This window comes from Lepidochelys olivacea, assembly GCF_965140295.1.
Source record: "Lepidochelys olivacea isolate rLepOli2 genome assembly, chromosome: 1".
Lineage (NCBI taxonomy): Eukaryota > Metazoa > Chordata > Testudines > Cheloniidae > Lepidochelys > Lepidochelys olivacea.
The window spans coordinates 272,967,320-272,988,421 of record NC_140411.1 but is presented as its reverse complement, the minus strand read 5'-3'; positions in this window follow the sequence as shown (position 1 = coordinate 272,988,421).

Here is a 21,102-nt window from a genome sequence, read left to right as displayed (position 1 = left end):
GAAGTAACAGAGGAGGAGAAGGACCTTGGAGTATTGGTTGATTACAGGATGACTATGAGCTGCCAATGTGATATTGCCGTGAAAAAAGCTAATGCAGTCTTGGGATGCATCAGGCAAGGTATTTCCAGTAGAGATAAGGAGGTGTTAGTACTGTTATACAAGGCACTGATGAGACCTCATCTGGAATATTGTGTGCAGTTCTGGTCTCCCATGTTTAAGAAGGATGAATTCAAACTGGAACAGGTACAAGGAAGGGCTATTAGGATGATCCGAGGAATGGAAAACCTGTTTTATGAAAGGAGACTCAATGAGCTTGGCTTGTTTAGCCTAACTAAAAGAAGGCTGAGGGGAGATATAATTGCTCTCTATAAATATATCAGAGGGGTAAATACCATGGAGGGAGAGGAATTATTTAAGCTCACTACTAATGTGGACACAAGAAGAAATGGATATAAACTGGCCATCTGGAAGTTTAGACTTGAAATTAGATGAAGGTTTCTAACCATCAGAGGGGTGAAGTTCTGGAACTGCCTTCCAAGGAAAGCAGTGGGGGCAAAAGACCTGTCTGGCTTCAAAACAAAGCTTGATAAGTTGATGGAGGAGATGATATGATGGGATAGCCTAATTTTGGCAATTAATTGATCTTTGACTACTAGCAGTAGATGTGCCCAATGGCCTGCGATGGGATGTTAGATGGGGTGGGATCTGAGTTACTACAGAGAATTCTTTCCTGGGTGTCTGGCTCGTGGTCTTACCCACATGCTCAGGGCTTAGCTGATTGCCATATTTGGGGTCGGGAAGGAATTTTCCTCCAGGGCAAACTGGCAGAGGCCCTCGGGGGGTTTTGCCTTCCTCTGCAGCGTAGGACATGTGTCACTTGCTGGAGGATTCTCTGCACCTTGAAGTCTTTAAACCATGATTTGAGGACTTCAATAGCTCAGACATAAGTTAGGGGTTTGTTACAGGAGTTGGTGGGTGAGACTCCGTGGCCTGCGTTGTGCAGGAGGTCAGACTAGACGATCATAATGGTCCCTTCTGACCTTAAAGTCTATGATTCTATGAACTTATACAATGGACCTACTGTCATTTTGAGATGTTCAAGTTTATGAACTTTTCAATTTCATGAACACCTCATTCCACAGTTAATTCATAAAATAGGGATCCCTATTTTGCTTGCATGTTAGTTACATATTTCTTGTAGAAAAAGGCTATTTGATGCAGAGGATCAGCATAAGATCTTCCACAGCAATTAAACACTGTGCTGGGATTCTACAAGGGGAAGCAGTTGCCAGAAAGGTTATGTCAAGCTTGTTCTCTACCCCCAGTACACTATGGGGCATTCCTGTAGAAGTTCAGAGCCTCTGCACTGCTATTTGGGTTCCCCCATTATCCCATGGTAGGAGACTCAGAAGGCATGCACCCATTGGTTCTCCACCCAGGCCTCAGTCAAAATCCCCTCTCATAGTGGGAGATAAGGGAATGAAAGTATGTGTAAGAAAATGCTGCCAATGTCAGCATTGTTTTACACCAAGAATATTCCTGAGGGTTTGGAGAAGGTGACAAAAAGTATGGTTCTGCACTGGACCTTCACTTTCCCTGCCCAGCCATGCCGCCCTTCTAACTGTGGGAACACAATGTCTAACCAGGGCTTCTGCAGGGCAGGGAGGAATGATGCCATAATGGCTCAGCACCCCCTTCTCTTCCCTCCCTCCCCCTACCACACACACTGGAAAAGTGTATGCCAACACTCTTATCCTGGAAGTCAAAGAGAGCTTTGCTCAGGCTCCCATTAGAAGGATTTTTTTTTTCATCCCCACTGCAGGAATGAATGCAGAGGATGATCTGGCCCAAGTATGTATCGCAAAGCGTGTCTTCACCGAAGATATGAAAACCAGCCATACCTTTTAAAATAACTAAACAAAAAGCAGAGTTCACTTACACTAATGATGAAGAAGTAGACAGGCATTTTATTATGTCTGGAGGACTTTGGGTTGCCTTTTATGTGCAATTTTATGTCAGGGAGTTTCCCACTGATATTCAACAGAATCTGGATGTTTACATTAAGAGGGGGAGGATGGTGTTGTGGCTAAAGCACAAGAGTAGGAGTCAGATGGTCTGCATTCTGTTCCCAGCTCTGACAGGGGCTGTCTGTGTGACCTTGTACTAATTGCCCAAGCTGCAGTCCTGCAGCTGGATCCACACAAGTGGATTCTGATGCCTCCACGGTCACATTCATATCAATGGAACTGCACAGGTGCAAGAGTCACTAGCGTTCCAGCTGGAGCCAACTGCAGGATCAAAACCCATGTCAGTTGGTGACTTGGTTTCCCTGTCTGTAAAACTGAGATAAGATAACAACACTTGCCTAATTCACAGGGTGTGTGGAGAATTAATTAATATTGATAAAACTGTTTTGAGATACTGGAATGGAAGGTGTTATTGAAGTGCAAAGTATTATGATTATTATCTGTAGGTATGTTGCAATTTCATAACCATCTTTGGACAAATTGTCATTGCCATGTCTCTGCAAAAACAAAGATTTTGACTCATTGATTGAATGAAATAATTGATAAATAATTATATGTTCTGCTTAAATTGTTTTGATTTCAGTCAGTTGAATGCTTAAAATACAAAGGATTGCCTCTAGGGTTTATATTATTATTATTTTGCTGTGTATTACTTTTATAGTGATTCCTACACTGGCTGCTGCTATTTACACATTATGTTATAAGTTTCAGCATGTTCCTCAGCTTTGACTCCATTATATACTTTAGGCTAAATTTTTGTGTTATTACAGCTATTATCTTTCGGATGTGTTTGCCAAAAATGTCCACCTGGAAAAGGTAATTGCTCTGGGATATTATTAAATACGCTGTGAGGATTAAAATGGAATTAACAGAGATCAGTAAAGAGGCACCTCTCAGTCAGTTTGAATAGTTTAAGACTTCACCACAATTATTCTCTATGCCTCAAAAGACAACTGTCCCCCACAAAATATACCTAATGATATACACAAAGGTTAGCAGAAATAAATACTTAGCTATTACAGTCTAACTAAATAATTAAAAAATAAGTCTCATATCAGTCTTGTATTTTATCAGCACAGTATAGTGCAACAACTGAGTAAAGTAGTCTCAGTTATGGAATATGGTAATAAACTGGTAATCAAAAAGAGTATCTACAGACAGTGGTTACCATTAAAAAGTAAATATTTACCATGTGATTTCTCCATATACAACAGAAGTGAGTTAGCAGCAGTTCTTAGGCAGTGGTCTGGAAACTATTGTTGATCTGTGCAGCATGTTATGATCAGATGATGCTGATTCCACTTCTTTCCTCACAGATGTTGCTGCAAGGACCCATGCCCTTGTTTCAGGAAAGAGCCTGTATCTTTGCAGAAGCTGGTGCTGAAGAGGAGTAAACTTGGAAAACATAAGGGCCCCCTGCAAATGTAAGAACAGACCATAGCCACAAGTGAGACCTTATGACTCTAGTTCTTCTGGATGCTGTAGTGTTTCAACAAGATACTTCAGCAGGGAGGGCAGTGGAGAGAAAGAAGAGTCAATGGGAAGAAAAGGAATTCTGCAGACATAGAACTAAAGGCCATTTCCCTCTTGTGAAGTTCCTTGTGGGTCACATGTGCATGGGAACTTGAGATGAAGAAATCAAAGGAAACTGGTGAAAAGAAAACTAATTTAACCTTAATGTTATCAACTATACCTATATTAAATTAATTAAGTATGTAGTAGTTGTCACAAACATAGTTTGGGGTTGTATTGGGGACACTGCAATAGGAAGTGGTCGACAACATCTTCCCCCCTCATTAGAAGTGTGGCCCACACTGAAAGTCTGAACCACTGACACAATGGCTTTTCTCAGGGCTGGTTGATATTTTTCTGACCAAACTGTTTTTCAACAAAAAATTGGATTTTTGACAGAGCACGTTTTTTGGTTCATTGAAAAAAAATGTTTTTTTTTTTTGGTTCAAAACTCAAATGCCTAAAAGCCTAGGTATTCTGAATGAAAAATGAAATGCCAGAATTAAGGCACCCTTAATACTGGCATTTCCTAAATTTTGAGTGCTTGACTTTGCAACCTTAATAATCTTTTAATGTAATTTTTTGTATGTACTTATGTAGTATGGTAGGACATTTGCTGCACGTTGTGGGGAAGATCTTTGGCCCTTGCGGTGGCACCAAGGAGATTTAAAGATGCCTCAAGGCAACAGCTGATGATTACCTTTAGGTAAATCTACACCGGACAAGTAGGTATAATTTCCAGCTCGGGTAGATGTACCTATACCAGCTCTGATCCAGTCAGCCTGCTAAAAATAGAAGTGTAGCTGCAGCAGCTCGAGTGTGATCCTGTCTGAAATGCTAGCTAGGTACTTGAGTGGCTAGCCCCTCCTGACCCCTTGCACAGCTGCAGCCACACTTCTATTTTTAGCACACTATTTGATCAGAGCTAGCAAAGGTGTGTTTACCTGAGCTGGGAATTACAACTCCAACTCCAGTGTAGAAATACCCTAAAAGTAGGGGCATAGACAGCCCTATACCTTCCTCTTCTGGCTCCCTTCCCCTGGCATAGGGGGCATTACAGGACAGGCTGTGGGTATGACAGAGAGCAATGCGTTCCATCAATATTACCAATTATATTATTTCTGTATTTGGCACTGGTGTGATTACTGCTGGACTACTGCGTCCAGTTCTAGTATCCACAATTCAAGAAGGATGTTGAATAATTGGAAAGGGTTCAGAGAAGAGCCATGAGAATGATTAAAGGATTGCAAAGCATGCCTTATAGTGAAAGAGTCAAGAACCTCAATCTATTTAGCTTTTTTTATTTAGTTAGTGAGTTTTAGTTTTAAGAAGTGACCTGATGATGACAGACAACAGATATTTGGAAAGCTTTTTTAACGTAGGGTGGAGGAATGTGATGTTTGAGCACTCCCACCTCCCAGTGCAAAGTCTCACTTTTATGTTAGCTTCAGTTTTGCTGCCAAATGAACACTAAAGCTACTACCACAGCAGACAGCTGTGTTTCTATCAGCGTCCTCTGGGTCTGGGTCTAGCTCATTCTGTGCTGGGTCTGAGCTGGTTTACTTATTTGTCAAGATGGACTGTAGATTATTGAACCCAGCTTTTATTACTGCCATTAAGCACCTGGCATACGGATTACACATGTAAAATTAAATGAGACAGTAATACTATGGAATAACCCATTTAACTCTGGGGCACATGTTGCCACAATACTTAGCAGTCCTTTGCATTCTGATCTCAGCTGAAAAGTTTAATTAGAGGATGAAAGTTTGAGGAAATCCTGCAGACTCTGGAGGCGGCTCTGGAAGGAGTCATGAAGGTTTTCTTTCCTGAATTGTCACCACCTCCACCAGGCTCAGCAGATGCCTGTCTGTGAGAATGGGGCAAGTCAGGGCAGAAAGGATCTAGACTGGGGTGCATCATTCAACACCAGCCAGGAGGACTCCACCGCAAAATCAGTATTGGCTCCATCAAGCTATTTAAGCAGAATGCCTAACTCCAAACATGTGAAAAGTCCTGTTAGGATTGCTGATGTGCTCCAGTACCTTGCTGAATCAGGGCTGGTAACAATGTTCATTTTGGCACTGCACCTTTTCCAGGCTGTGATACCACCTCATTTCATTGAGCTTCAGTGGGGCGGCAAGCACAAGGTCCCTGAGAGTATTTCTGCAAGGATAACCCCGGCCTCCTGCACACTGTCTCACAATCATGGGTTTTGAATGAAGCCACTTAATCAGCGAAGGCAGATTGTTCAACTCTATGTTATTGTTCTGAGGCCACTGTTTATAGAAGTGGTATTTCCTAAATGTAACTCTTGTCAGTCCCCGGCTATTAGAGGGACAGGGTGGGTGAGGTAATATCTTTTATTTGACCTAATTCTATTGGTGAGAGAGAGACAAGCTTTCAAGCTACAGAGAGCTCTTCTTCAGGTCTGGGAAACTTACTTAAGTAAGTAAGTTGGGCTGTCATGTCTTGGGTGATTGGAAGGCAGCAATATGGGTAGAAGTAGAACTTAAGTAAGTTTTCCCAGACCTGAAGAAGAGCTCTGTGTAAGCTCAAAAGCTTGTCTCGCTCACCAACAGAAGTTGGTCCAGTAACAGATATTACCTCACTTGCCTTGTCTCTCTGTTATTTGGATCTGGCACTAGGACTCCCAAGGAACTTAAAGCTAGAGAAAATATTTGAGGGACATTGGTTAGATGAATAGGCTAGATGTAGCTTATACTAAGGCAGAGGTTCTCAAACTGGGGAACACGGGATGTATTCTCAAACTGGGGAACATGAGATGCTTTAGGGGGGGGGAAATTACTGTGTGCATTTTACCCACAGCAATGTGTAACTAGCAAACAAGCAAAGCTGATTCCTCCTGTGCATTTTGACAGATTTCTGTTAAGCTTGCATAGCATTATACAAAATCATCACCATCTGTATGCTAATCCATCTGCTCCATTGCAGTGTGCGCATTTAATTGTAAGCATTGACCACAATCACAGTTTTGCTTTTGCTCTTATTACAATGGATGGTTGGCTCATTCGTGCAACAGAAAAAAACCCAACTCAAGTGAAGAACAAAGAAGCCAAAACTGATTCAAGTAAAGCACGCCACCGCATATATCGGTACAAGTACTTGTGTGACCGGGCGGGGAGGGGGGATGTAAACTACTACGGACACAAAGAAGGGGGTGGTTTGAGAACCACTGTATGCTGGTGTATGGAGTTCCCAATGCCCATGGTAAAGCATCAGCCTGTGAAAAATATTTATTGTGGTTATAAACCTATTCTGTAGTGCCAATTGCATGTTAAATCTTAGGACTCAAGAGTAACTTGTCCTTAATATTTACTGTGTGTACCGTAACCGTTACTGTGCTGGTTGGGTCCGTGTGGCACATCCACAGACAGCCCCTATTCGGGGGAGGAGAGGGTCTCCCAGAAGGAAATGACCCTACTCTCAAGAAGTTGAGGGTGCAGTGGGTGTGCTTCCTGCCTGGAAGGAAATCAAAACTGTTTGGAGTCAGCCATAGCAGCAGTAAGTGGGGAGCTGTCTCTGTACCCTCTTCCAATAATAAATTACAAGAAACACATGTTCTATTGTTGACTGAACTCATATCTATGTCATCGTTCTAGGAACTCTGCCTGGTGTGCTCACCCATCAATAAAAAGACTGTGAGATCACACAACAGTATCATTGCCTTCCACTAGAATGTCAGAGCAACTCAAGTGTGTGGGATGATGTCACTGTGCAGTGGGTGGCCTACCACAACTCAGAGAGAGTCGCTTATAGCTCAGATGGTAAAACAGGCAGGGTTATGTTTTCAGGACAAAAGATGATTACTTCTGTCCCATGCTAATATCTGTAAAGTCTGTGCAGCCACAGAATTGTTACAAGAGGAGCATGCTTACCTTCAGAATCTAAATCTCGGTGCACTCAGAACAACCCAGTTCTCCACCTATCTCATGATCCCTCCCTCTTGCCACCCCACAACAGTCTCTAGCAACTCTCTCAGGGGTATCCCGACTAGCCCTACATTCCCCAAAGATGGGCCATGTGTCAACTGGTAGTGTATGTCTGGGGGAATCAAGGAAGGATTCAGATAGTTGGGGAACAGAGACTCATCCCAATCCCCAGACTGCCTGACCCATTTTCCAAATCCTTAGGATACCCAACTTGTAGTTATTTTCATTCAGTGAAAAGTTCTCTATGTTCTAAGGGTTAATACAAATGCAGCTGCACAGTGACACTAAAAAGAAATGCTTTTCTTTTTAAAAGTGGATTAAAAATTTCCATTCTGCCTGCCAACCAGACAAAATTGTATTGTGATTTGTAATTGCTGTAAGATTCCCTAAACTATGAAAAAATTCAAGTTTCCAGAAAGGACATGCTGTTTCCATATATTGGGTGAATTTTCAAACACGGAGATATACCTTCTTAAGATTATATCTGAAGTCCCAGAAACATAAAGTCTCAGCAAATATCTTTGTTCCCAGGGGGTTTGGGGGAGGGTTCTCTTCGTATGTCTTATTACCAGTTTTTACTATATACACAGTAAAGACTTCAGTTTTCCTCAAAATATTTTTACCATTTCATGGTCTTCACTCCCATCCCCAAGGATGTGCATGATAATGAGTCTCATGATCTCCACCCAAGCCTGCATACCATTACGAAACTGTCTTTCTGACATATCGTTTTTGGCTAGCCTGTTGCCAGCTGAAGTTCATCTTAGACAAACTAAGTGCCTTATGTTCCTTATGTTCCTTTTAAATCATAGAATCATTGAAATGTAGGGCTGGAGGGGACCTCAAGAGGTCATCTAGTCCAGCCTCCTGCTCTGAGGCAGGATCAGCTATAACTAGATCTATCCTTACATGCCCTCTTCCTATTCTTTTCCGCTGCTGCTGACAGCCACACCCTCTTTCCTGTCTCTCAGATTCTCATGCTCAGTATAATCTTTGACTCCACTTCTCCCACACATCTAGCGGGTCGACAAATATTATTGCTTCTCTCTCTCTCTCTCTCCAGTTCAAAGATCTAACTCTTACTCTAAGTCTGAGAAGGCAGAATACTCATCCACATTCTGACATCTCTGACGTTACCAACTCTAACTTCCTCCTTTCTGATTTCCATTGTACGTAGAGCCAAGTGGGAAAGGTTTTTTTCCCCCAATCCTGTGAGAAATTTTGAGATTTAAAAACTTGTTCCTATCCCAAATCGGGACTAAAAACAAAATCTAGGAATTTTTCACAAAACAATAATCATTAAAAAACTTTGGATTTGCCAGTGTGAATGTTTTGATAATTTTGAATAGTTTCCTTTTGATTTGTATTTTTTCTAACTATTTTTAAACCATAAATTAATCTACATTTCTAGAAAGTAATTCTGAAGTGAAAAATATCACAATGGGATATTTTGACAATTTTATTTTTTTCCCTCTCAAACATTTTTTCACATGGCAAATTAGTCAAAACCAACTTGCACAGTTTCAGCTCTGAGAAATTGGCAATTTCTGGCAAAAATGGTTCTTGGAAAAATTCCTGATCAATTCTACATTTACCTATATTGCTGCTTTCCAGTCACCCCAAACGCTACAGCCCAAATCATTATTTTTGCCTGTTAAACAGTCCATGTCACTGCCCTACCACAACCACCATTCAGTCAGTCTGTTGGCTTCACCTTGCTCACTCACTGTAATAAGCTAAATGTCTTGCCCCCACTTTCAAGGTCTGCATGCCTCAGCCCTGGCCCACACTCTGCCACTTGTCAAGAATCAAAACTGAATTTTATCCACTTTCTCGGTGAAACAAAAAAGTGAACAAAATTTCATTTAGGTTCAAAAAAATTGATAATTTACAAATGACATTTTCTAAACAATATGTTCTGAACTGACAATGTCAAAAATGTCAATTCAAAATGACATTGCATTTTAAAAATATTGTTTAGAAAAATTAAGGAAGTTTGGATATTGTTCTCTCCCGACCCCACCCCAATAGTTGTGGTGTCCTGAAAAAAGTGAATTTACTATTTTCCAAAAAAAAAAAAAAAGCTCCTTACAGTTTCTTCTCCCACTCCCCTTTCATGCCCTTTTCCATTCTTCCCTTATACATAGAGCAACATCTCAATAAAAGCACATAGCACACACACACAAAATTCTGGCTTGGATTCGAATTTTTGGAAGCAATTTTATATATTCGGTCTTGTGTGTCCCCGCTAAAGTGCGTGAATTCGACGGAGTGCATCCACAGTACCGAGGCTAGCATAGAATGTCGCAGTGGTGCACTGTGGGTAGCTATCCCACAGTTCCCGCAGACCCTGCCACTGGAATTCTGGGTTAAGCTCCCAGTGCATGATGGGGCAAAAACAGCACTCAGAAGAGCCCACTATAGGTCTATTCCAGATCTCTTTCTCTCTCTTTCTTCTGGGTTTGAGTGGGATATTACCTGATATAGGATAGAATGTTAAATTCATATAAAAATTAGCTGTCAGTGACAGCACAGATTTAAAAGAAAGCTGGGGTAGAGAATAATAGTCATGCTACATGGCTTTTCCACACATCTGCTGGTTGCCCTGCTGAGTTTGTTTTCAGTTAAAAATCTGAAATAACTTGGAAGCTCAAAGTGGCATCTGCAGAATTTTCCCACAGTTGTGCAGCAGCCATCAGTATTGTGTATGTGCATGTGCACACCCACTCTAGGGGAGGATTGTGCCAGGTGTGTGTGAGTGAGCCGAATGGGAGACATCTGGGGAACACACACCCAGGTGGGATGGAAGCTATGTGGAAATAGAATTAGGAGTGAGAGATCTGTGATTGGGGGAGAAAGTGGTCAGAGGAGTAAGTGCCCTCTCAAAAGTGTCTCTTTTTGTTGGCTTATGTGGAGGAAAATTAGGGTCTACTTCAGTAGATTCTTGGTTGATTTCTGGCACTAGAGAGACTTGTTTTCTTCTTTTTAAGGAAAAAATTATAGGGTGGAGTTTAGGTCCAGAAGACCATTTGGATATTTTTGGGAAGGAAGGATTATGTTTGGGCATATGTGTGCTACAGCAATAGATGACTCAAATAAGCAAGGCATTTCCAAATGGCAACTGAAAGTATTAGCCTCTTGAATAGACAGATGTATCTGTGTGTGAGACTGATGTCTGTGTACCAAGGCAAACTTATGGACATAGGAAGTTTTGGACTCATTGGAGGTTTTTAAGAAGGGGTTAGACAAACACCTGTTAGGGATGGTCTAGGTATACTTGGTCCTGCACCAGCTCAGGGGACTGGACTAGATGACCTCTTGACATCTCTTCCAGACCTGTATTTCCATGTTTAATTTTAAACTGTCAGGTCAGCTGACACTTGATTAGTTTACCCCTGTGTGGGAGTAGTTGCTTGGAGAGATGCTATAAGCCTGCTAACTAGGTTGTTACAAAAGTTTAGTGGCTTTCTCCCTTATGCCAAAGGGTTTTTTTGTTTGTTTGGTTGGGGGTTTTTTTGTTGTGGATCAATTTATTCTCCAGAGCAAGAAGGAGGAAAACTTCAAAAAGTCCAGCTCTTTGGTTTCGCCATTGTAATGCAATAAGGGCCAGGCTTACTATCCTGACTCGTCCTCGGTACTTAGTGAGCTGCCCCTTTGAAAACCAAAGGACTACACCCCATGAATAAGAGTGGAAAGGATGAGCTTTAAAATAAATACATTGGTCTGCAGAGATAGTTTTAATCTTTTCTTTCTTTCTTAAAAATCTTTGTATTTCTGCCATACATTTTTATCTTTGAACTGTCAGTGTGCCAGGGCAAAGGCTGGTGGGTTGTCACCCATTGTATGCCACATACAAGGTCCTTGCTGAGTACCTCAGAAAGGAACCTAGACAAGATTCATGACACTTGAGGGAGGGATACATAGAGACTTGGTTCCAGATTTAATACAAATTGCCTCTATTAGTCATTATGAAAGGGCCAAATCCTAAAGTCCTCACTTGGTCTTTACTCAGTCATAGCTACCACTCACTTCAATAAGAGTTTTGCCTGAGTAATAAGGCCCGTTCCTGTAGCTTCCTTCACTAGGACTCCTTGCATGAACAAGGTTAGGAGGATTTGCCTGTGGGTGAATGATAGACTAGGACTATTTGTTCCTGCCTAATTAATCCTTGTCTGCCCATATCCTTATTGCACAAACGAGGGAAAGACTTCTGTCCTTGGTGTCTTCCTCTCTCCAACAGCTGAAGATGACTCCCAAGTTGGTGGTGGGGGATTTACAAAAAACAGTTCCATTACTCCATATTCTTTAGTCAGTTTAGACCTCACAACTGGCATGCTTTACTTTGCCCATCCTGTAACTGTTCTGTGGTTAAATGGAGAACATCATTCGCAAGCACTATCAAAGTTGTGCCTTTTGTGAGCACTTTGTGGTGTTACTGGTGGCAGGTGTGTTTTACAATCTCAGAATGTTCAGATGCACATCTCCCCATATCTTTTGAAACTGGAGTTGCGAAACTCATCTCAAGCCATAAGAAGGAACTGTATAATTCTTTATATTTTACCATGGCTCACTGGTATTTAACATGTCTTTTTCGCACACCCCACCCCGGAATATTTCACCCTGGTTGTTAATATTCTTAGCCACAAATAATACAGTCATAAAGAAAACAAAACATTCAGCAGGACTTGACAGCGGCAAAATTTAGTTCCATTCTCCTTTTTTTCTTTCCCATTCCATAATATTGGTACCCCAAAAGAATTCTTTTGGAAGTGATGAGTTTTTTGCCAGATAATGGAACAGTCTGGAGTTTAAAATTATTTTATTTGGCCAGTGTCTGGTCAAATACCCCTGCCAATAATGGTTTAAGGGACGGAAGGTGATTTTATTTTCCTTGTTTCAGGTACAACAAAACTTCTCTTCACCAAGAAGAAACAATCAGTTTCACACTAGTGTGTCACTGAGCTCCCAGAAACTCACCCCAAAGTTTCTAGCAGCTACAGTGAGCAAAAGAAGAAAAGGGTCTGTTAATTTAGATGTTCCTCAGAAGCATGCCAGTGCTTCAAAGGCTTTGCTTTCCCTGTGTAGCACTCCTAAGAACTGAGGATATGACACAGTGAACTGGGCTAAAAGTAAACAGCTGAGGTCCTGGAGGTTTAACTTTATAAGGAGTAACAGTTCTGTAACTTAAAAAAAAAAAAGAAGTACATCTGATGGGACTTGTAATCAGCAGAGTCAGTACAACTCACACACCATGTGTTTAATGCTGCTCGAGCCCAGAGGTTCTCAAACTTTTACTTTCTGAGCCCCTCCCCCACTCCCCAACATGCTATAAAAACTCCATGGCCCACCTGTGCCACAATAACTGGTTTTCTGCATATAAAAGCCAAGTCCAGCATTATGGGGTAGCAAGCTGGGCAACTGCCTGGGGCCCTGTCATAAATATAAAGGGAAGGGTAAACCCCTTTGAAATCCCTCCTGGCCAGGGGAAAGCTCCTCTCACCTGTAAAGGGTTAAGAAGCTAAAGGTAACCTCGCTGGCACCTGACCAAAATGACCAATGAGGAGACAAGATACATTCAAAAGCTGGGAGGAGGGAGAGAAACAAAGGGTATGTGTCTGTCTGTAGTCGTCTTGGCCGGGGACAGAACAGGAATGGAGTCTTAGAACTTTTAGTAAGTAATCTAGCTAGGTATGTGTTAGATTATGATTTCTTTAAATGGCTGAGAAAAGAATTGTGCTGAATAGAATAACTATTTCTGTCTGTGTATCTTTTTTGTAACTTAAGGTTTTGCCTAGAGGGGTTCTCTATGTTTTTGAATCTAATTACCCTGTAAGATATCTACCATCCTGATTTTACAGGGGGGATTTCTTTATTTCTATTTACTTCTATTTTTTATTAAAAGTCTTCTTGTAAAACACTGAATGCTTTTTCATTGTTCTCAGATCCAAGGGTTTGGGTCTGTGGTCACCTATGCAAATTGGTGAGGCTTTTTATCCAACATTTCCCAGGAAAGGGGGGGTGCAAGTGTTGGGAGGATTGTTCATTGTTCTTAAGATCCAAGGGTCTGGGTCTGTAGTCACCTAGGCAAATTGGTGAGGCTTTTTACCAAACCTTGTCCAGGAAGTGGGGTGCAAGGTTTTGGGAAATATTTTGGGGGGAAGGACGCGTCCAAACAGCTCTTCCCCAGTAACCAGTATTAGTTTGGTGGTGGTAGCGGCCAGTCCAAGGATAACAGGTGTAATATTTTGTACCTTGGGGAAGTTTTGACCTAAGCTGGTAAAGATAAGCTTAGGAGGTTTTTCATGCAGGTCCCCACATCTGTACCCTAGAGTTCAGAGTGGGGGAGGAACCGTGACAGGCCCCATGCCACAGGGGCCCCTACAAAGCTACATTGTTCAGGCTTCAGCTTCAGCCACGGGTGGTAGGGCACAGGGCCCTCGGCTTCAGCCCTGTGCAGTGAGGTTCGGCTTTCTACCCTGGGCCTCAGCGAGTCTAATGTTGGCCCTGCTTGACGAACCCTCCAGAAAGCTGCTCACAGGCCCACAGGGGGCCCCGAACCTCTGCTCTAGACAACATGCAAGCAAGATCCAGAGCTCCTCTCTCTGTTGATACTTAAAAAAACCCCGTAATGGATTCTCTTATACCTCTTAAGTTCACAGCACAAAACTATAAACTCTATTTTAATGAATGGGTGCAGGTAAATTCATCTGTTAACATCAACTTAAAAATCAACCGATTTAATAGAAGTGAAAATAGGTTGCAGAGATCACACACCAAACATATTGTTTAAACTAGAAACACTTGTGCTTCAAGCAGAGCAGATTTTGATCTATGATAAAACAATTGGCCATAAAGTGTGTTCTTTTTATCAGATCTCAGCTTTTCAGAGCCATCATGATATAATCTTTCTTTTGTTTTTTATTAGCCGTGGCCCAAAACCAGAACACCAGTTCCAAACCTTTCGTCCAAGCTTTGGGAAGTTTGGATCCACATCCGAACTTTGCAACTTGAGTTTTTCTCAGCTCATCTTAATTTTTTTGTTAATTGTTATAATTATTTCAGGTTTCACTGAAGTTCATTTTCACATGTATTAACCTAGTCAAAGAGTGTGTGTGGTTGAGAAATTCCATTAAACTATTTCATTGTGTATTCTATTTCAAAGTGTTTTGGATCTGATGCACTTTTACACTGACCTTCTCATGAATACTGAGTGTCTCATCAGACTTTATTCTCATCTTCTCACTATCAAAGAAGCAGATTTATTGATCTGTCACTGTGACATATTTACCTAACATAAGCTTAGTGCTGACATTTTTCAACTTCCCTTCTATTCAGTAATGCACCACTACCGATGGCTAAAAGAATCGTCCTAATTCAGGCCTCTTAATTATGAGAGTTACTGCTGACCTCTCCAAACAAATATACTATCCTATCAAAAAACATTCCAGATGCTCATGCATTTTTAAGATGAAACCTTTTACTAACTCCAGAACACCATATTCTTTAGTCCCAATGAATGGCTGCATAATTTGTAAAGGATAATTCGCTGATATTTAGGAAATTCAGCTCTTTGTTCTGTTCACAATATATCTGTGATCAGAATACCCCTTTTTTACAAATGTGGTTGCACGTTAAAATTATTTATTGATATTTAGTGTGAACATAGTTCAGCATATAGATTCCCTGTGAAGTTTGCTTCATTTAATCAATAATAATAATAATAATGTGTAGAGTTGATCAGGAAATTACTTTTCCCCACCCCCAAAATATTGACAAATGGTTATATCCTGCAGAAAAACTGTGATGATTCAGAGTTGTAGTCTCCCAGTCAAATGAATCCACCGTCTGCCACCAACTCAGGACAATTCCACCAAAGAAAGCTAAAGAAGGGGGAACCTGAATGGTCCTCATCCCTAGGAGTCCACTAGACCCAAGATTCAGTGTTCCAACCACTTGAGGAGCAGCCACTTCACCTCCTACTTATTATGGAGAACAATGTGGCCGTTGGACCTGCTGCCAGATAATGTGGGAAGCGTTTAAGCCTCTGCTTCCACTGCACTGGCCCATAAAGGATTTTGTCTTGTCACTGATTCCTCCTGCCCCTGGTCATCAGACCCCCCACTACCCTACTCCTTTCTTAGGGGAAGAATGGCCACCAGGTTTGCATTTCTGGAGACGCTTACATTCTATAAAGCAGAAAAAAACAATGAGAACACAAAGAGAGGGGAAAACATGATAGAAATTGTATTGTGTATTCTATATTTGGTCCTGTTTCAGCATGAGAGCATGGACTAGATGACCTCTCAATAACTATTCTAGCCCTACATTTCTGTGATTCTATTGCAACGTAACCTAAAGTAACAAAGGCTCTAGGATAAATTTGTGCAGCATGTGTGGAAGTAATTTTAATATGTTGAAAAAACAAATCAAGGGAAATTTTATTATTGCCAAATGTGATGCAATGCAACATTTCTTCACAGAAGATAAGAAGTTATCATGTATGTTCAATATAGTTACAAATGCAGTGACCAGAGAGGGTAATCTCTGAATCAACCCGAATACTATAGAAAATGGTACTCTGAGTTGTTCTGAGTTAATACTTTGTTTTAACTTTGTATTCTGTCTTTCCTCAGCTTTCTCATCAATTTAAATGTCATCCATATACACTGTCAGACTTTGCAGAATCTCACTCACTTTTCAATAAGACGATTCAGAGGTGTTTGTGCTGCCAAACAGAAGGTGATGAAAGGAACACATCCCAAATAGCTTTGTAAAAGTTATATGCTTGGCACTGTCAGAGTGGAGCAGAGTTTGCCAAAATCCACTAGTGAGAATAGTGTCATTGCATCAGTTAACTTGGAGGCTAGCTCTTTCATGGTGGGTGGAAGATACTGTTCCTTCCTTACTGCTTCAATGAACTTCTTTAAGATCTATGCAGCTATCGATCTGTAGACATGGTGCTGTGTTTCTTTGTTTTTCCTATGACGGAAATTGCAGGGCACAACACTCTATTGGACCAGTAATTAGTCCTCTATTCTTCTGTCAGGTTCTTTCACACCATTCTTCTCCATCCCGTCCAGCTTGTGAAACAGCAGGACTGGCACTTTCCAGGACTTGCTGAGCACACACGGCTTGGTCTTCTCATCCAATGGAATCAGCACTAGTGCTCATTTAAGCAGCCCATATTTTCCCAGACACCATCCCGATTTCCTGCCTGCATTTTATGAGGCCAAGTTCAATACCTCTGGTTCAGCTTAGGAGGTTACTTGCAGTATCAAACATATGACCTTGGTCTTTATATTTGGTGAAGGCTTTGAGTGGATTTAGGAAACATATCTGTCTCCCTGGGCTATTTTGTATTCTCCTGGGAGCGCATCAGCTTACAGCTCTGCTCCTCAAAAGTCTCTTTACAAATCAGGTTTCAGAGTAACAGCCGTGTTAGTCTGTATTCGCAAAAAGAAAAGGAGTACTTGTGGCACCTTAGAGACTAACCAATTTATTTGAGCATAAGCTTTCGTGAGCTACAGCTCACTTCATCTCTAAGGTCTCTAAGGTACCACAAGTCCTCCTTTTCTTTTTACAAATCAGTCGCCTCTGCTCCTGATTCAATTTTAAATTTAACAGTATTGTGCATCTTGAGATTAACTGTCCCAACTTGGGCATGAATGTTGTTTTTGGCCCCAGATCTCAGAAAACAGTGCAAGAAAAGGTAAGTGATGCCATGCTCCCAAATTCTTTTGTGGGGGAGGCATAGCATTTCCTTCACATGACTCCACTTGATGGGGATCTCTTATTTATCTACCATTCCTTCAGCTCCACTGGTAGTAACAATGGTGGGAGCGCTAATGTAGATAAGATGCTAAGATGCTGGCATTTTAACCATCCTCATGTAGGCCTATTCTAAGTGGAGTTTACTGTTAGGGTGCTTTAAATGCTGGTAGCTGCCTGGAGCCCTGTCTACATTAGTGCTCCCACCATTGTGCCCAATGATGGAGCTTTAATCAATGGTGGCAACTACAGGAAATTTTGAGGAAGTCATTTAGACATATAAGTGAATACTTGTGTAAAATTTTGCCCTGTATTCGCCCAGCTCTGTTACAAAGAGAACTCAACAGCCCATCTTTATACAAAATCCACTAGAAAGCTGCTTTGTGAACTGGGGATGTACAATGTAAGCAGATGGAAAATAACTGAATAGCTATGTAAATAGATTAGTGGTGTTTTAAAGTAGCTCCAGTGCAAAAAAGAACCACCCAGGAGTAGACTTTTAATTCTTCTTTTTGTGTGTGTAAGCAGCCTGAGGCTATAAATCAAACATAAGTTTCCAATTTGTACCAGTTAAAATTTTAAAGCTGGTTTGATTCAGACTCTGTTTGTAATAATTTTAAGCTTGTTCTGACTTTTGGGCCAAAATTTTGGTACTTATATGCTTATATATCTTTCTCACTGTGCATGCTGGAGGACTTTGATTGCTTGGCTAGAGCTGTCATGGCTGAAGTTTAAAGAAAGTAGGTATGTTTGCTACTCCAGAAAGAGGTTTATAAAATCTTTGTTCAGGAACACCATGATCAGTGTTGCTTTTCCAATGGGAAATTTCATCTTGGATGTCTTCCTTCCTCTTAATCCCGTCTCAGAATAAATCACGCTAAAATTTCTGAGCATAATACAATCACTATAGAACCAAATTGCTGTTCAGATCACATTAATATTGAAAAAAAATAATGCTAAGAGAATCAGCTGAAAATCATTCTGAAACAGACAAAGTAATTCTTTTGGGTGTGATCAGTTCTTTAAAATATCATTCACATTTTTAGCCAAGTAACAGATACATCTTTATTGATCTTTAAGGATAAAAGATCCTAGGTAGGAATTAAAATAATATTTATATTACCTTGATTAAAATCCTTACTGCTGTCAAAACAACATTCTAAATTTTCTTTTAAAACAGAGGATCATGTGCTCCCTCCCATGGTCTGCATATTGAAAAAGCTAACAACTTGCAATACCACACAATCTGCCTCATTTCTATACACAAGCCAAAAGTCTCCTGCTTGAAACAGTCCCAGGCGGAAGTAAACCACAACACTTGTTGCATTTGAAGAAACACAAAAATTCAGCAAACTCCAGCAGAGGGGCAAAGCAAATACTATTGGGGCAAAGAAACCACCAAACATCATAATATTTCCTGACAAATAAATCAGAACCCCACTGTGTTTCAAGAGGGATAGATCAAAGGAAAATGAAAGGAGGTGGTGAAGACAAAGTGCTAGATATGCTGACAGGGGTGCTAGAACTATTTGTGTAGTGAGGAGGTTGACAGCCATTGAACCAAGCTGCAAACCCTCTATATGATGGAAACCACTTCAAGACAGAGGGTGTGGCAGCACCCCCAGCAACCCGAGTTCCAGTATCTCTGTATGCTGAACTGAAGAAAGAAAGCTGAATCACCCTTCCCATTTTTAGGTGTGAAGGAGATACAAGAAACACAAATAGTAGCCTGGTTTGCATACATGGAAATGTAAAACAGACAAAACAGCAAAATCCTCCCTTTCTCCGAAGCCCTTGGACTCATCTCAATGTGAAAACAGCATGGATGGGCCCCATGATTTTTTTGTAAGGAAGCAGCCAGCTGAAGGTGTCTTTTTTACCTTGTCTTTTTCACTCCCCTTCCAAGTCCTGCAGAATATCCACAAGAAATTCACTGGAAGTTACTTACATTGTTAATTACAGCTCTGTTCCTTTAGCTATGCACCCACCTCACTTACACACATACACACCACCCATAGAAAGGTGGTAATTAAGATTGGATGGCCAGCCCATGGAAGCACACATGAGCCTGCTGTAAGGGGAAGGAAGAATAGGGTGTAGTGCAGAGTGACAGGCCCTTTGCACAGATGCATTATGATTATGCAATTTCCCAGTGCATCTCTAAATATCCATGTGGATGTAAAGGGCCATGCATGCCTCTCCCTTACCTCAATAGACCAGCTTACTTTGCCCCTCTCTGTAGTAAAGTGGTTATGATATGGTTAACTGGGTTACCTAAAGTATTATGGGTTGGGGGCATGCTCCACCTCTCCCTTACTCCTTGTAGTCAGTGTGATTTCCCCACTTCACACTCTCTGTGTGATGTAGTTAAATAAAGCAGCAGGTTCCCAGCCTGCAATCCTGGGAGTAGATTTGTTTTTGTTGCATGGAGAGCTCTCTTTACAAAACTCTCCCCAGCCTCCAGAGGGGATAATGATTCAGGACCTCCACATGGGGCACTATGATTTCTGATGAAATTTTCCCCACTGGCTATCTGACTTGAAACAGTGATTCCAGCTCCTGGCATTTGCTAGCATATATCACAGAGTCATTAGACATAATATAATCAGAACCTAGTGTAGTTATTCACAGTCTCAGTTTCCCAAGCCCACAGGAGCCTGGCCGCTGGAATCCTCCTGAGATATGCACTGATTCAGCATATTTGACTATCCCATTTACAAAATAATGAGGTAGATTCCAATCCATAGTCCCTGTATAAGCTGTAATGCTAAAAGGTCTCATGAGTCCACATTAGAGATAGCATATTCTTCTTCTAGCTGTAGAAATAGGAAGCTAAGGGAGTGTACATTTTTGTGGCTTAAAAATGGGGGTCAATTTTGAGGAAAAAATAGTTTTCAGTAACCATGATAAAATGCAAATCTTGGCACTCTGCTTCACTGTTGTACAGTGTGTAACTATAACATTCTTAAAAAGAAAAGGAGTACTTGTGGCACCTAAGAGACTAACCAATTTATTTGAGCATAAGCTTTCGTGAGCTACAGCTCACTTCATCGGATGAAGCTCACGAAAGCTTATGCTCTAATAAATTGGTTAGTCTCTAAGGTGCCACAAGTACTCCTTTTCTTTTTGCGAATATAGACTAACACGGCTGTTACTCTGAAATATAACATTCTTAAAAGCATTGTGATTAGCTGAGATCTTTCCAATGCATTTTAATATCTGAGGTGTAATTCAGCTTGCGCACACAAGGATGATCCCAGAATGACTGCAGTGAAAATACTGTAATTACTGTGAATTTACACTGGTGCAACTGAAAGCACAGCGTACTCCTGGATGTCTGTGATCTAACTAAAATCACACAGGCGAACTCTCCTATAACTTTAGCATCTATCAAGAGGAATTTGATTTCATGCTAGTAGTTCCATCTAGTGGACAAAGAAAGAAAGAATAAATTATTGTGAAAGAACTTGTGCACTTGTACATTTTTTTTAAAGAACTGTATTGTGATTTAGGAGCTATACTACAAATATCTGTTGTCTGTTCAATACAACAATGTGCAATAAATATATAATGGACTACAAGCTCAAGGTAAGTCTAGGGCTGAATCATTCGCTAGACGATGCCAAACCCAGTAGTGCATTGTATATACACCAATGTAGCTTCTGCCTAGAAATTTGTCAAACCCTGTATTCTAGCCCTGGCAGCTATAATTTTTTTAGTATTTTAGCTAACCCCATGGATTAGTGTAATTTTTTTTAGCAGTCCTGCTTCTCTTTCTTCTCCCAAAAATCTATAACCCAGCTTCTACCCCCATCCCCCTACTAAGTGGACGCTCAGCAGAT